Here is a 16,331-nt window from a genome sequence, read left to right on the forward strand (position 1 = left end):
CGCTGGGAGTTGAACTCTGGACCTTCGGAAGAGCAGTCGGGTGCTCTTACCCACTGAGCCATCTCACCAGCCCTCAAAAAATAAATTCAATAAGTAATTAACTACTATGGTTTACAGAAGGTCAGTTCCATAAATTGTCTTCTAAAATGAGACAATTCATAATGCTTAATGTTGGATGTGTTCAAAAAATGGGTAAAGAGTATAATCATGTAGTGGGAAACCACATCCCTTTTTGTAAGTATTTCCATTATTATAATAGATATTTTACAAAGAAGTTGTAAACACCCTGAAGGATCTGGTTATACTATCCTATTAGCTTTTGGGACTATGCCAATATAACTTTGTATTATATACCTAAGGAAAAAATGAATTGACTTTTACCAGAGTAATAACTATTATTTTGTCCTTCAACATAATGGTAATTATCATGTCACTTTTGGGTACATTCTGCTTTGTTTATAATAATTATTTTTTACTTCCATGAAGCAATAATGATTTACTAAAACAATTTAAGAGAATTTTGTGTATATTGATATCATAATACAATTACATCATTCTCCCTTCTCTTCCCTGTAAAACATCCTTGTTCTCTCTCTCTCTCTCTCTCTCTCTCTCTCTCTCTCTCTCTCTCTCTCTCTCTCTCTCTCTCTCTCTCTCTCTCTTTCTGTTTCATGACCTTTTGTATTTTAATTGTTATTACATATATAAATACATGCTCATTATTTATATTGTTGCTTGTATATGCATGTACATAATATATAATATATATTAGTGCTGACCACTTGGTATTCAATAACCAGTTGATGTACTATTCCCTCTGGAAGTCTATTTCTTCCACTCATAGCAATTTTTAGTTACTTTTGGTTCATTATGAGAGCAGAGACCTTGTGAGTTTTTCCCCAATTACATTGTAACTGCTTGGAAAACTGTATTTGATATATATATATATTTCCTGATAGGACTCCCTGACACATCTGCTCACCTTGAAGGAAATTTAGATTGATCTATCATGAAATGTATGGTCCTTGCATGTTTTCATAGAGAATTTATTTCAGTAAAACCAAAACTGTGCGTTGTTTCTTGATTCTTTTAACATGTCTATATTTGTATCTATCATTTAATAGGTTTAACACTCTCAAGTCTTTGAGAGTTAGATCAGAAAGAGAATATATTTTTTTCTGGCAGTCTCCGCAAGAATAAAAAAGCAATAATTCAATTTTCAACAAGCAGATTACAAAGATGGATTGAAAAATTAAATAAACTGATTCAAGCATTATCCAGTTCTCTTTTTTAGATCTTCGTTTATTTTTTTTTTTAGATTGTTTTTAAAAGGAACATTTCTCCTTTTCCTTTCTTCCATCTAAACCTCACATTAAACCCTTTCAAATGCTCCTTCAAATTCATGGACTCTGGTCAAATGTTTTTGAATGAACATTCATATTTGTATGAGTGTGTGTGTGTGATCCCAATTATATTCTGTTGAGGTCATACAATATAATTTCTGTGTATGTTCTCAGACTAACCATTTGTTACTAGATATCCAATTAGTGTGCTCTTTTCTGGGGAAAGCCACTGCTACTTCTCCCTGATTTTCTTAGTTCTCTGTAATGCTTTGTGTGGGGTTGATTTTCTGTGGGCTTTTACCTGTCCACTTTGGCATATCCATTGGTATAATACTTATTTAGCTCACAGTTGGGCAGTCATGTTGGTCAGAGTTTACAAGTGTAGCTTCTGATGTTACTAGAAGCTACACTCACAGAAACTCCCTGATCCTCTGGTTCTTACAATCTTTCTGCCCCTCTTATGAAATGCTTCCTGAGCCTTAGGTGTGGGAACATGAGTAGATGTGGTCATTGAGACTAGGAGCCTCAACTCTGCATTTTGATTGTTTGTGGTCTGGGTAGTGGTCTCTGTGTGTTGAAAAGAGAAATATGTTTGATGAAAGTGAAGACCACACTTATCTGGGGTATAAGAACAAATATTTATAGATTATTGTTAGGAGTATATTTTTTTAGAAAATTGGTGGTTGTAGATTCTCCTCCAATAACCATGATAATCCTAGCACTGGATAGTTAGTTAGGCTTCCAGTACAAAGCATCATTTTTTCTTTTTGAACACATCTTTCCTCTGATTAGAGAGCCATTGGTTACCACAAAGATATGTGTGCCAGTGCTATACTTTAGTGTTATTTGCAATGCTGCTTGTTGAAGAGTTTCATAGGTATCATGATGGACGGAAGTATTGATTGCTTCACTTATTCAAATACTTGCATGGCACATTCTGGCACCATGATAGCTACTCCATGGGGAAAGAAAATTCAAGTGAGTTCTAGCTACAGGCTCAGGAACCTATTTCTGGCAAGTATCAGTAGGGACTTACCTTGTACCTCCAGGGAGTGAGTCAAGTTTAGCCATAGGCTATATGTATTGAGGGTCTCTTAGGAAGCTCTAACCAAAAATTCAAGAAAGGAGTTCTCATTTTTGGTGTCAGTGCTTTTGCTAGGTCTGTGGCCTTTGGAGAGAATACTATCAGGCAAGATGAGAAAAGTTTATTAAACTATTTATGTATGTTTATACACTGAATTACATGCATGATTAATTCCCAATTTTGGTAAAGAGTAGTAGGATTCCTTCTTTATATTTTAACCCACTCCTTCCTTTTTCTGTGTTTGCTTCCTTCCCCATTCTCAAAGGATCCCTTTGTTGCCCGTTTCTCCTATCAGATTATTTGTATTCTGAAACTCCTCCTTTAGTATCCTTCCTTCTTCTTCTGTATTCTTCTCATTCTACCTTCTTATAGAAACACCCTTTTCTTCCTATGGGTTTGTAAACCCCATCATTTCCTTAAGTCCCTCACCTAACTCCTCTATTGGGCTCCCCATGCTAGGTCTAATGGTTGGCTGCAAGCATTTGCATTTGTATTGGTCAGGTTCTGGCAGATACTCTCAGGACAGCTATACTAGGCTCCTGTCACTAAGTGCTTCTTGGAATCAGAAATAGAGTCTGGGTTTGGTGACTAAAGATGGGATGGATCCCTAGGTGGGGTAATCTCTGAATGGCCTTTCTTTCAGTCTTTGCTCTACTCTTTGTCTCTGCATTTCCATTTGACAGGAGCACTTCTGGATAAATATTTTGATATAGGGGTCGGGGTGCCTCTCCATTGCTCAAACAGGGGCCATGCCTATCCACTGAATACCTTCTCTATAGTTTCTATCTCCCCTTTGTTGGGTTTTTGGCTAATGTCATCTCTGTTGGGTCCTGGAACCTCTTGGATCCCTTGCATCTGGGACTTTCTAGTGGCTACTCCCAGTTTCCTATCCTCCATTGCAATATACTTCCATTCAAATTCCTGAGGCTCTGTACTTCTCCCTGTCTCCTCCTGCATCTTATCTTGCCCCCTTCCCTCTGCTTCTCACCATTCCACATCCCTCCCTACCTACCTCCACCTTCTGAGATTATTTTCTACCCTCTTCTGAGTAGGAATGAAGCGTTTACTCTATGGTCTTCCTTCTTCTTGGGTTTATATGCTCTGTGAGTTTCATCATAGGTATTAAGAGCTTTTTGACAAAGATACACTTATCAGTGAGTACATACCATGTGTGACTTTTGGTACTGGGTTACCTCTGAAGCAATCCCACTAAAATCTTTTTGTTGTTTAATTGCTCTACCTAGGACTTCAAGTACTATATTGACTAGCTAGGAAGACAGTGGGCAGCCTTTTCTAGTCGCTGTTTTTAGTGGGATTGCTTCATGTTTCCTCTCCATTTAGTTTGATGTTGGCTAGTGATTTGGTGTACATTGTTTTTACTATGATTAGTTATGAGACTTGAATTCCTGTTATTTCTAAAACTTTCATCATGAGGGGATATTGACTTTTACCAAATGTTTCCTTAGCATCTACTGAGATGGTCATGTGCCTATTTTCTTTTTTATTTTTATTAGGTATTTATTTCATTTACATTTCCAATTCTATCCCAAAAGTCCCCCACCCACTACCGTACCCACTACCCCACCCACCCAATCCCACTTCTTGGCCCTGGAGTTCCTGTGTACTGAGGTAGATAAAGTTTGCACGACCAATAAGCCTCTGTTTCCACTGATGGCCCACTAGGTCATCCTCTGCTACATATGCACCTAGAGACACGAGTTCTGGGGGTAAGGGGGAGTACTGGGTGGTTCATATTGTTGTTCCACCTATAGGGTTGCAGATCTGTTTAGCGCCTTGGTTACTTTCTCTAGCTCCTCCATTGGGGGCCCTGTGATCTATCCAATAACTGACTGTGAGCATCCACTTCTGTGTTTGCTAGGCCCCAGCATAGTCTAACAAGAGACAGTTATATTTGCATCCTTTCAGCAAAATCTTGCTAGTGTATGCAAAGGTGTCAGCGTCTGGAGGCTGATTATGGGATGGATCACTGAATATGGCAGTCTCTAGATGGTCCATCCTTTGGTCTCAGCTCCACACTGTGTCTCTGTAACTCCTTCCAAGGGTATTTTGTTCCCAATTCTAAAAAGGGGCAAATTGTCAACACTTTGATATTTGCTCTTCTTGAGTTTCAGGTGTTTTGCAAATTGTAACTTATATCTTGGGTATTCTAAGCTTCTGGGCTAATATCCACTTATCAGTGAGTACATATTGTATGAGTTCTTTTGTGATTGGGTTACCTCACTCAGGATGATGTGCTCCAGGTGCATCCATTTACCTAGGGATTTCATAAATTCATTCTTTTTAATAGCTGAGTAGTACTCCATTTCGTAAATGTGCCACATTTTCTGTATCCATTCCACTGTTGAGGGGCATCTGCATTCTTACCAGATTCTGGCTATTATAAATAAGGCTGCTATGAACATAGTGGAGCATGTGTCCTTCTTACCGGTTGGAACATCTTCTAGCTATATGCACAGGAGAGGTATTGCGGGATCCTCTGGTAGTACTATGTCCAGTTTTGTGAGGAAGCACCAAACTGATTTACAGAGTGGTTGTATAAGCTTGCAATCCCACCAACAATGGAGGAGTGTTCCTCTTTCTCCACATCCTGGCCAGCATCTGCTGTCATCTCAGTTTTTGATCTTAGCCATTCTGACTGGTGTGAGCTGGAATCTCAGGGTTGTTTTGATTTGCATTTCCCTGATGATTGAGGATCCTAAACATTTTTTCAGGTACTTCTCACCCATTCAGTATTCCTTAAGTGAGAATTCTTTGTTTAGCTCTTAGCCACATTTTTTAATGGAGTTATTTGATTATATGGAGTCCACCTTCTTGAGTTCTTTATATATATTGGATATCAGTGCCCTATCTGATTTAGGATAGGCAAAGATCCTTTCCCAATCTGTTGGTGGCCTTTTTGTCTTATTGACGGTATCTTTTGCCTTGCAGAAGCTTTGCAATTTTATGAGGTTCCATTTGTTGATTCTCAATTTTACAGCACAGGACATTGCTGTTCTAGTCAGGAATTTTTCCCCTGTATCCATATCTTCAAGGCTTTTCCCTACTTTCTCCTCTATAAGTTTCAGTATCTCTGGTTTTATGTGGAGTTCCTTAATCCACATAGATTTGACCTTATTACAAGGAGAAAGGAATGGGTCGATTCTCATTTTTCTACATGCTAACCGCCAGTTGTGCCATCACCATTTCTTGAAAATGCTGTCTTTTTTCCACTGGATGGTTTTTGCTCCCTTGTCAAAGATCAAGTGACCATAGGTGTGTGGGTTCATTTCTGGGTCTTCAATTCTATTCCATTGGTCTACTTGTCTGTTGCTATACCAGTATGATGCAGTTTTTATCACAATTGTAGTACAGCTTTAGGTCAGGCATGGTGACTCCACCAGAGGTTCTTTTATCCTTGAGAAGAGTTTTTGCTATCCTAGGTTTTTTGTTATTCCAGATGAATTTGCAGATTGCCCTTTCTAATTCGTTGAAGAATTGAGTTGGAATTTTGATGGGGATTGCATTGAATCTGTATTTTGCTTTTGGCAATATAGCCATTTTTACTATATTGATCCTGCCAATCCATGAGCATGGGAGATCTTTCCATCTTCTGAGATCTTCTTTAATTTCTTTCTTCAGAGACTTGAAGTTCATATCATACAGATCTTTCACTTCCTTACTTAGAGTCACACCAAGGTATTTTATATTATTTGTGACTATTGAGAAGGATATTGTTTCCCTAATTTCTTTCTCAGCCTGTTTATCCTTTTTGTACAGAAAAGCCATTGACTTCTTTGTGTTAATTTTATATCCAGCTACTTCACTGAAGCTGTTTATCAGGATTAGGAGTTCTCTGGTGGAAATTTTAGGGTCACTTATATATACTATCATATCATCTGCAAAAAGTGATATTTTGACTTCTTCCTTTCCAATTTGTATCCCTTTGATCTCCTTCTGTTGTTGAATTGCTCTGGCTAGGACTTCAAGTACTATGTTGAATAGGTAGGGAGAAAATGGGAAGCCTTGTCTAGTTCCTGATTTTAGTGGATTGCTTCCAGCTTCTCACCATTTACTTTGATGTTGGCTACTGGTTTGCTGTAGATTGCTCTTATCATGTTTAGGTATGGGCCTTTAATTCCTGATCTTTTCAAGACTTTTATCATGGATTTTGTCAAATGCTTTCTCTGCATCTAATGAGATGATCATGTGGTTTTTGTCTTTGAGTTTGTTTATGTACTGGATTACCTTGATGTATTTCCGTATATTGAACCATCCCTGCATCACTGGGATGAAACCTACTTAGTCAGGATGGTTGATTGTTTTGATGTCTTCTTGGATTCGGTTAGCGAGAACTTTATTGAGGATTTTTGCATCAATATTCATAAGGGAAATTGGTCTGAAGTTCTCTATCTTTGTTGTGTCTTTTTGTGGTTTAAGTATCAGAGTAATTGTGGCTTCATAGAATGAGTTGGGTAGAGTTCCTTCTGCTTCTATTTTGTGGAATAGTTTGTGAAGAACTGGGATTAGATCTTCTTTGAAGGTCTGATGGAACTCTGCACTAAACCCATCTGGTCCTGGGATTTTTTGGGCAGGGAGCCTATTAATGACTCAGTCTATTTCTTTAGGGGATATAGGACTGTTTAGATCATTAACCTGATCATTAACCTGATCATTTTGTACCTGATATCTGTCTGGAAACTTGTCCATTTCATCCAGGTTCTCCAGTTTTGTTGAGTATAGACTTTTGTAGAAGGATCTGATGGTGTTTTGGATTTCTTCAAGATCTGTTGTTATGTCTCCCTTTTCATTTCTGATTTTGTTAATTAGGATGCTTTCCCTGTGCCCTCTAGTGAGTCTGGCTAAGGGTTTATCTATCTTGTTGATTTTCTCAAAGAACCAGTTCCTCATTTGGTTAATTCTTTGAATAGTTATTCTTGTTTCCACTTGGTTGATTTCACCCCTGAGTTTGATTATTTCCTGCAGTGTACTCCTCTTGGGTGAATTTGCTTTTTTTGTTGTTGTTGTTCTAGAGGTTTTAGGTGTATTCGCAAGCTGCTAATGTGTGCTCTCTCTGGTTTCTTTTTGGAGGCACTCAGAGCTATGGGTTTTCCTCTTAAAAATGGTTTCATGGTGTCCCATAATTTTGGGTATGTTGTAGCTTCATTTTCATTAAACTCTAAAAATTCCTTAATTTCTTTCTTTATTCCTTCCTTGACCAAGGTATCATTGAGAAGAGTGTTGTTCAGTTTCCACGTGAATGTTGGCTTTCTATTATTTGTTTTGTTATTGAAGATCAGCCTTAATCCATGATGATCTGATAGGATGCAAGGGAGAATTTTAATATTTTTGTATCTGTTGAGACTTGTTTTGTGACCAATTATGTGGTCAGTTTTGGAGAAGGTTCCATGAGGTACTGAGAAGAAGGTATATCCTTTCATTTTAGGGTAAAATGTTCTGTAGATATCTCTCAGATCCATTTGTTTCATAACTTCTGTTAGTTTTACTGTGTCCCTCTTTAGTTTCTGTTTTCATGATCTATCCATTGGTGAAAGTGGTGTGTTGAAGTCTCCCACTATTATTGTGTGAGGTGCAATGTGTGCTTTGAGCTTTGCTAAAGTTTCTTTAATGAATGTGGCTGCCCTTGTATTTGGAGCATAGATATTCAGAATTGAGAGTTCTTCTTGGAAGATTTCACATTTGATGAGTATGAAGTGCCCTTCCTTGTCTTTTTGGGTGACTTTGTGTTGGATGTCAATTTTATTAGATATTGGAATGGCTACCCCAGCTAGTTTCTTCAGACCATTTGCTTGGAAAAGTGTTTTCCAGCCTTTCATTCTGGGGTAGTGTCTGTCTTTTTCCCTGAGATGGGTTTCCTGTAAGCAGCAAAATGTTGGGTCCTGTTTGTGTAGCCAATCTGTTAGTCTATGTCTTTTTATTGGGGAGTTGAGTCCATTGATATTAAGAGATATTAAGGAAAAATAATTGTTGCTTCCTATTATTTTTGTTGTTAACGTTGGCATTCTGTTCTATGGCTGTCTTCTTTTAGGTTAGTTGAAGGATTACTTTGTTGTTTTCTCTAGGACATGGTTTCCGACCTTGTATTGGTTTTTTTCTGTTATTATTATTTGAAGGGCTGGATTCGTGTAAAAATAATGTGTGAATTTGTTTGGTCGTGGAATACTTTGGTTTCTCCATCTATGGTAATTGAGAGTTTTGCTGAGTATAGTAGCCTGGACTGGCATTTCTGCGTCTTAGGGTCTGTATAAGATCTGTCCAGGATTTTCTGGCTTCCATAGTCTCTGGTGAGAAGTCAGGTGTAATTCTCATTGGTCTGCCTTTATATGTTACTTGACCTCTTTTCCTTACTGCTATTAATATTCTATCTTTATTTAGTGCATTTGTTGTTCTGATTATTATGTGTCAGGAGGAATTTCTTTTCTGGTCCAGTCTATTTGGAGTTCTGTAGGCTTCTTGTATGTTCATGGGCATCTCTTTCTTTAGGTTTGGGAAGTTTTCTTCTATAATTTTGTTGAAGATATTTGCTGGCCCTTTGAGTTGAAAATCTTCATTCTCATCCACTCCTATTATCTGTAGGTTTGGTCTTCTCATTGTGTTCGGATTTCCTGGATGTTTTGACTTAGGATCTTTTTGCATTTTGCATTTTCTTTGATTGTTGTGCCGATGTTCTCTATGGAGTCTTCTGCACCTGAGATTCCCTCTTCCATTTCTTGTATTCTGTTGCTGATGCTCGAATCTTTGGTTCCAGATTTCTTTCCTAGGGTTTCTATCTCCAGTGTTGCCTCACTTTGGGTTTTCCTTATTGTGTCTACTTCCCTTTTTAGGTCTAGTATGGTTTTGTTCATTTCCATCACCTGTTTGGATGTGTTTTCCTGTTTTTCTATAAGGACTTGCAACTCTTTAGCCGTGTTTTCCTGTATTTCTTTTAGTGAGTTATTAAAGACCTTCTTGATTTCTTCTACCATCATCATGAGATATGCCTTTTAATCTAGGTCTAGCTTTTCAGGTGTGTTGGGGTGCCCTGGACTGGCTGAGGTGGGAGTACTGGGTTCTGATGATGGTGAGTGGTCTTGGTTTTTGTTAGTAAGATTCTTACTTACAAAAAAAAAGTCTGCCTTTCGCCATCTGGTAAACTCTGGAGTCAGTTGTTATAGTTGTCTCTGGTTAGAACTTGTTCGTCTTGTGATTCTGTTATTCTCTACCAGCAGAACTGGGAGACTAGCTCTCTCCTGAGTTTTAGTGATCAGAGCACTCTCTGCAGGCATGATCTCCTTTTTCAGGGAAGGTGCACAGATATCTGGCGTTCAGACTTGCCTCCTGGCAGAAGATGAAGGCCTGAAACAGGACCTGTCCCAGAAACTTAGCTTCTGTAGTCCACACTCTCACCTGTGCAGACTACTCTTGGTGGAGTCCGGGAGCCAAGATGTCTCCTGCAGATGCTCAGGCAAAGCCCTCCCAGACCAGGCAGACACCTATTCTCTGGATGGGAAGGTGCCCAGATGTACTTTTTTCTTTTGAGTTTTTTTTATATAGTGGATTATGTTGATGGATTTCAACATATTGAACCATGCTTGCATGACTTGTATGAATCCTACTTGATCATGATGGATGATTGTTTTATGTGTTCTTGGATTTGGTTTATTAGAATTTTATTGAGTATTTTTGCATCAATATTTATAAGGGAAACTGAACTGAAGTTCTCTTTCTTTGTTCTGTCTTTGTATGGTTTAGATATAAGCATAATTGTGGCTTCATAGAAGAAATTGGGAAGAGTTCCTTCTGTTTCTATTTTGTGGAAGAGTTTGAAGAATATTGGTATTGGGTCTTGTTTGAAGGTCTGCTAGAATTCTGGACTAAACCCATGTGGTCCTGGGCTTTTTTTTTTTTTTTTTTTTTTTTTGGTTGTGAGACTTTTAATTACTGCTTCTATTTCTTTAGGTCTATGGAACTGTTTAGAAGGTTTAACTTACCCTGATTTAACTTTGGTAGCTATCTAGAAAATTGTCCATTTCACCCAGATATTCTAGTTTTGTTGGGTACAGGCTTTATAGTAGGCTCTGATGATTTTTTGAATTCCCTCGGTTTCTGTGTTATATATCACTCATTTCTGAGTTTGTTAATTTGGATACTGTCTCTGTGCCCTCTGGTTACTCTATGGGTTTATCTATCTTATTGACTTTCTCAAAGAACCAGTTCCTGGTTGATTGAGTCTTTGTATAGTCCTTTTTGTTTCTACTTGGTTGATTTCAGCCCTGAGCTTGATTATTTCCTGCTGTCTACTCCTCTTGGTTGTATTTGCTTCTTTTTGTTCTAGATCTTTCAGATGTGTTGTCAAGCTGCTAGTGTATGCTCTCTTAAGTTTCTTTCTGGTGGCACTCAGAGCTATGAGTTTTCTTTAGGATTGTTTTCATTGTGACCCTTAAGTCTTAGTATGTGTACATACATTTCATTAAGTTCTAAAAAGCCTGTAATTTCTTTCTTTATTTCTTCATTGACCAAGCTATCATTGAGTAGAGCATTGTTCAGCTTCCATGTGTATGTGGGCTTCCTGAATGTTGTTGTTGTTGTTGCTGCTGTTTATTGAAAATCAGCCTTTGTCTGTGATTATCTGATATTATTCATGGGATTATTTATATCTTTGGTATCTGTTGAGGCCTGTTTTGTGACCAATTATAAGATCAGTTTTGGAGAAGGTACCATGAGGTGCTAAGAAGAAGGTATATTCTTTTGTTTTAAGATGAAATGTTCTATGAATGTCTGAGAAATCCATTTGGTTCATAACTTCGGATAGTTTCACTGTATCTCTATATTGTTTCTGTTTCTATGATCGGTCCTTTGATGAAAGTGGGGTGTTGAAGTTGCCCACTATTATTGTGTGGGATTCAATGTGTGCTTTTATTTTATTAAAGTTTCTTTTATGAACGTGGGTGCTCTTTCATTTGGAGCATCGATGTTCACAATTGAGAGTTCATCTTGGTAGATTTTTTTCCGTTAATGAATATGAAGCGTCCTTCCTTACCTTTTCTGATAACTTTTGGTTAAAAGTCAGTTTTACTGGATTTTAGAATGGCTACTCCAGCTTGTTTCTGGGGACCATTTGCTTGGAAAATTGTTTTCCAGCCTTTTACTCTGAGAGTGTCTGTCATTGTCACTGAGGTGCATTTCCTGTATGCAGCAAAATGCTGGGTCCTTTATATGTATCCAGACTATTAGTCTGTCTTTGATTGGGGACTTGAATCCAGTGATCTTAAGAGATGTTAAGGAAAAGTAATTGTTGCTTCCTATTATTTTTGTTGTTAGAGGTAGAATTATGTTTGTGTGACTATCTTTGTTTGGGCTTGTTGAAAAAAGATTACATTCCTGCTTTATCTAGGTTGCAGTTTCCCTCTTTGTGTTAGAGTTTTCCATCTATTATACTTTTTAGGGCAGGATTTATGGAAAGATATTTTGATTGTTGCTTCCTCTTATTTTTGCTGTTAGAGGTGTTTGTGTGGCTATCTTCTTTTCGGTTTGTTGAAAAAAGATTACTTTTTTGCATTTTCTAGGTTGTAGTTTCCCTCCTTGTGCTGGTGTTTTCCACCTATTATGTTTTGTAGGGCTGGATTTCTGGAAAGATATTGTAAAACTTTGGTTTTGTCATGGAATATCTTAGTATCTCCATCTATGGCAATTAAGAGTTTTGCTGTGTATTTTAGTCTAGGCTGGCATTTGTGTACTCTTAGGGTCTGTATGACATCTGTCCAAGGTCTTTTGGTTTTTATAGTTTCCAGTGAGAATTCTGGTATAATTCTGAACACAAAGAGGCAAACACCCCCAAGATGAATAGACAACAGAAAACAGTCAAACTCGGAGCTGAAATCAATTGGTTAGAAACAAAAAGAAGAGTACAAAGAATCAACAAAAGCAAGAGCTGGTTCTTTGAAAAAATTAACAAGATAGAGAAACCCTTAGCTAAACTAACTAAAAGGCACAGAGTCAGTATCCAAATTAACACAATTATAAATGAAATGGGAGACATAACAACAGAAGCTGAGCAAATTCAAAACATCATTAGATCTTACTTCAAAACCCTTTACTCAAAACTGAAAAATCTAGATGAAGTAGATGATTTTCTAAATAGATACTATGTACTAAAGTTAAATCAAGATCAAGTAAATTATCTAAACAGTGCCATAACCCTTAAGGAAATAGAAGCAGCCTTTAAAAGCCTCCCAACCAAAATAAAAACCCAGGGCTACATTGTTTAGTGCAGAATTCTACCAGTATTTCAAAGAAGAGATAATATCAATACTCCAAATTATTCCACGAAAGAGAAACAGAAGAAATACTACCTAATTCATTCTATGAGCCCACAGTTACACTGATAACTAAACCACACCAAGACCCAACAAAAAAAGAGAACTTCAGACCCATTTCACTTATGAACAACATTGCAAATATCCAATAAATTCTCACAAACCAAATCCAAGAATACATCAAAAAATCTAATTCACCATGATCAAGTAGGCTTCATCCAAGGGATGCAGGGCTATTTCAATATGTGAAAATCCATCAATGTGATCTACTATATAAACAAGTTGACAGAATTCAGCTCCCCTTCATGTTACAAGTCTTCGAAAGATCTGGAATACAAGGCACATGCATAAATATAATAAAAGCAATAAACAGCAAGGCAAAAATAATCAAATTAAATGTAGAGAAACTTGAAGCAATCCCATTAAAATCAGGGACAAGACAAAGGTGCCTACTGTCTCCCACTCCATTTGATATAGTATGTGAAGTTCTAGCTAGAGCAACAAGGCCATACACACACACACACACACACACACACACACACACACACACAAAATTATCAAGGGAATAGAAATTGGAAAGAAACAATTCAAGTTATCACTATTCAAGGATATATGATAGTATATATCAGCCATCCCCAAAATTCTATGAGAGAAATCCTCTACCAAATTAATAACTCCTGCAAAGTGGCTGAATACAAAATTCAAGCACCATCACTACCACGACCCCCACAAAAATCAGTAGGGTTCCTTTATAAAAATGAATCAGAAATTAGGGAAACACTATACTTCTGTAGTCCTCCTGTATATTTTGACCATCTCTTTAGGTTTGGAAAGTTTCTTCTATAATCCTGGCCCTTTGTAGTGGTAATCTTTATCCTTTTCTAGTCCCATTATTCTTAGATTTGTTGTTTTCAATGTGTTCCAAATTTATTGGATATTTTAGGTTCAGAATATTTACACTTAGTATTTTCTTTGATTGGTGTATCAATATCTAATGTATTTTCTTTGTCTGAGATTCTGTCTTCCATATCTTGCATTTTTCTTGGTGATGGTTGTGTCTGTAGTTCCTGTTCTCTTTCCTAGGATTTCCATCTCCAAGATGGCCTCCATTTGTTATCTCGTCATGGTCCTTTTTCCAGTTTTAGACTTTAGACAATTTTTTTCAATTCCTTCACCTGTTTCATTGTATTTTCCTGTTTTTATTTAAGGGATTTATTTGTTTCCTATTTAAGGGCTTATACCTGTTTGATTGTTTATCTGTACTTCATAAAGGGAATTTTGATATCCTCTTTAAAGGTCTCTATCATCTTCATGAGATGGAATTTATGGTCAGAGTCTTTGTAGTCCATTGCTCTATTCAAGCATCATGTCATCTTCTGTCTGTACTGGGCTAGTAGCTGGGTGTTACAATGGGGGTGGGAGGGGGGAGTTAAATGTCATGGCCCATACTGCAAACACCTTCTGGCTAACTTTCTGTGGTAAAAATATTATTGACCACTTTTTCTGTGATGCACCACCCTTGGAAAAATGCTCTGTACAGATACCCGTGTCTATGAAAAAGTCCTCCTGGGTGTGGTGGGCTTCACAATGCTCTCCAGCATTCTTGCCATCCTTGTTTCCTACTTCAACTTCCTCCTGGCTATCTTGAGGATATGCTCAGCCTCAGGAAGACATAAGGCTTTCTCTACCTGTGCCTCTCACCTAGTCTCTGTCATGCTGTTTTATGGTTCCTTGCTATTCATGTATTCAAGACCTAGTTCAACCTACTCTCTAGAAAAGGACAAAGTGGCTGCCCTCTTCTACACTGTAGTCAACCCATTGCTCAACCCTCTCATCTATAGCCTAAGAAACAAAGATGTCAAAGATGCCTTCAGGAAAGCATCACAGACGATACAACCACACACATGAGGATGATCAGTTTTGGCTAAGTGCTGTTAACCTATTCTTCCAATAAGTCCATTTTCCATGTGTTCTCACATTTAAGCATTTCACTTAATTGAATAAGTGATCCTCTGGATGATGAAATGATGAGCAAATGACTTTTACTTATTACTTTTGAATTGTATGTATAATATAATTCATTCAACACCTATAGTTTATGTGCTTGAAAACTTAATGCTCTTACGTATTATATCTGTCTCTTAGTTTTTCATAAAATTCATCTTGGTTAATTTTGAAAGAGTTGGAGGGAAATAAAAATTACATTTTCAACGAGCATAGTTTAAATTTAGGTTGGTCATGCCATTGTTGTTCTCTTAAAAGTACTTTTTGACTGCTAAGATACTTGGGTGTATAGGCAAGACTGTGTGGTATTACATCAATACAAGGATATCACCAATAAATTCCTTAATAAAACTATCTTGCCAAAAGCAACCTACAGATTCAATGCAATCCCCATCAAAATCCCAACTCAATTCTTTAATGAATTAGAAAGGGCAATCTTCAAATTCATCTGGAATAACAAAAAACCTAGGATAGCAATAACTCTTCTCAAGGATAAAAGAACCTCTGGTGGAATCTTCATGCCTGACCTAAAGCTTTACTACAGAGCAATTGTGATAAAAACTGCATGGTACTGGTATAACAACAGACAAGTAGACTAATGGAATAGAATTGAAGACCCAGAAATGAACCCACACACCTATGGTCACTTGATCTTTGACAAGGGAGCAAAAACCATCCAGTGGAAAAAAGCATTTTCAACAAATGGTGCTGGCACAACTGGTGTACTAAGGTCAAATCTAAGTGGATCGAGGAACTCAACATAAAACCAGAGACACTGAAACCTATAGAGGAGAAAGTGGGAAAAAGCCTCTAAGATATGGGCACAGGGGAAAAATTCTTGAATAGAACAGCAATGGCTTGTGCTGTAAGATCGAGAATTGACAAATGGGACCTCATGAAACTGCAAAGCTTCTGCAAGGCAAAAGACACCGTCAATAAGACAAAAAGGCCACCAACAGATTGCTAAAGTATCTTTACCTATCCTAAATCAGATAGGGGACTAATATCCAATATATATAAACAACTCAAGAAGGTGGACTCCAGAAAATCAAATAACCCCATTAAAAAATGGGGCTCAGAGGTGAACAAAGAATTCTCACCAGAGAAATGCCGAATGGCAGAGAAGCACCTGAAAAAATGTTCAGCATCCTTAATCATCAGAGAAATGCAAATCAAAACAACCCTGATATTCCATCTCACACCAGTCAGAATGGCTAAGATCAAAAATTCAGGTGACAGCAGATGCTGGCCAGGATGTGGAGAAAGAGGAACACTCCTCTATTGTTGGTGGGATTGCAAGCTTGTACAACCACCCTAGAAATCAGTCTGGTGGTTCCTCAGAAAATTGGACATAGTACTACCAGAGGATCCAACAATACCTGTCCTGGGCATATATCCAGAAGATGTTCCAACCGGTAAGAAGGATACATGCTCCACTATGTTCATAGCAGCCTTATTTATAATAGCCAGAAGCTAGAAAGAACCCAGATTCCCCTCAACAGAGGAATGGATACAAAAAATGTGGTACATTTACACAATGGAGTACTACTCAGCTATTAAAAGGAATGAATTCATGAAATTCCTAGG

The 16,331-nt window shown here is 37.6% G+C and overlaps 1 pseudogene; it reads left to right on the forward strand.

Moving 5' to 3' along the window:
* The first annotated feature begins 188 nt into the window (after positions 1-188).
* Positions 189-14,648, forward strand: LOC110306345 (olfactory receptor 9G4-like; annotated as a pseudogene).
* The last annotated feature ends 1,683 nt before the right edge of the window (positions 14,649-16,331 follow it).

This window comes from Mus caroli, unplaced genomic scaffold (genome assembly GCF_978045245.1).
Source record: "Mus caroli unplaced genomic scaffold, Mus_caroli_1 scaffold_2, whole genome shotgun sequence".
NCBI lineage: Eukaryota > Metazoa > Chordata > Mammalia > Rodentia > Muridae > Mus > Mus caroli.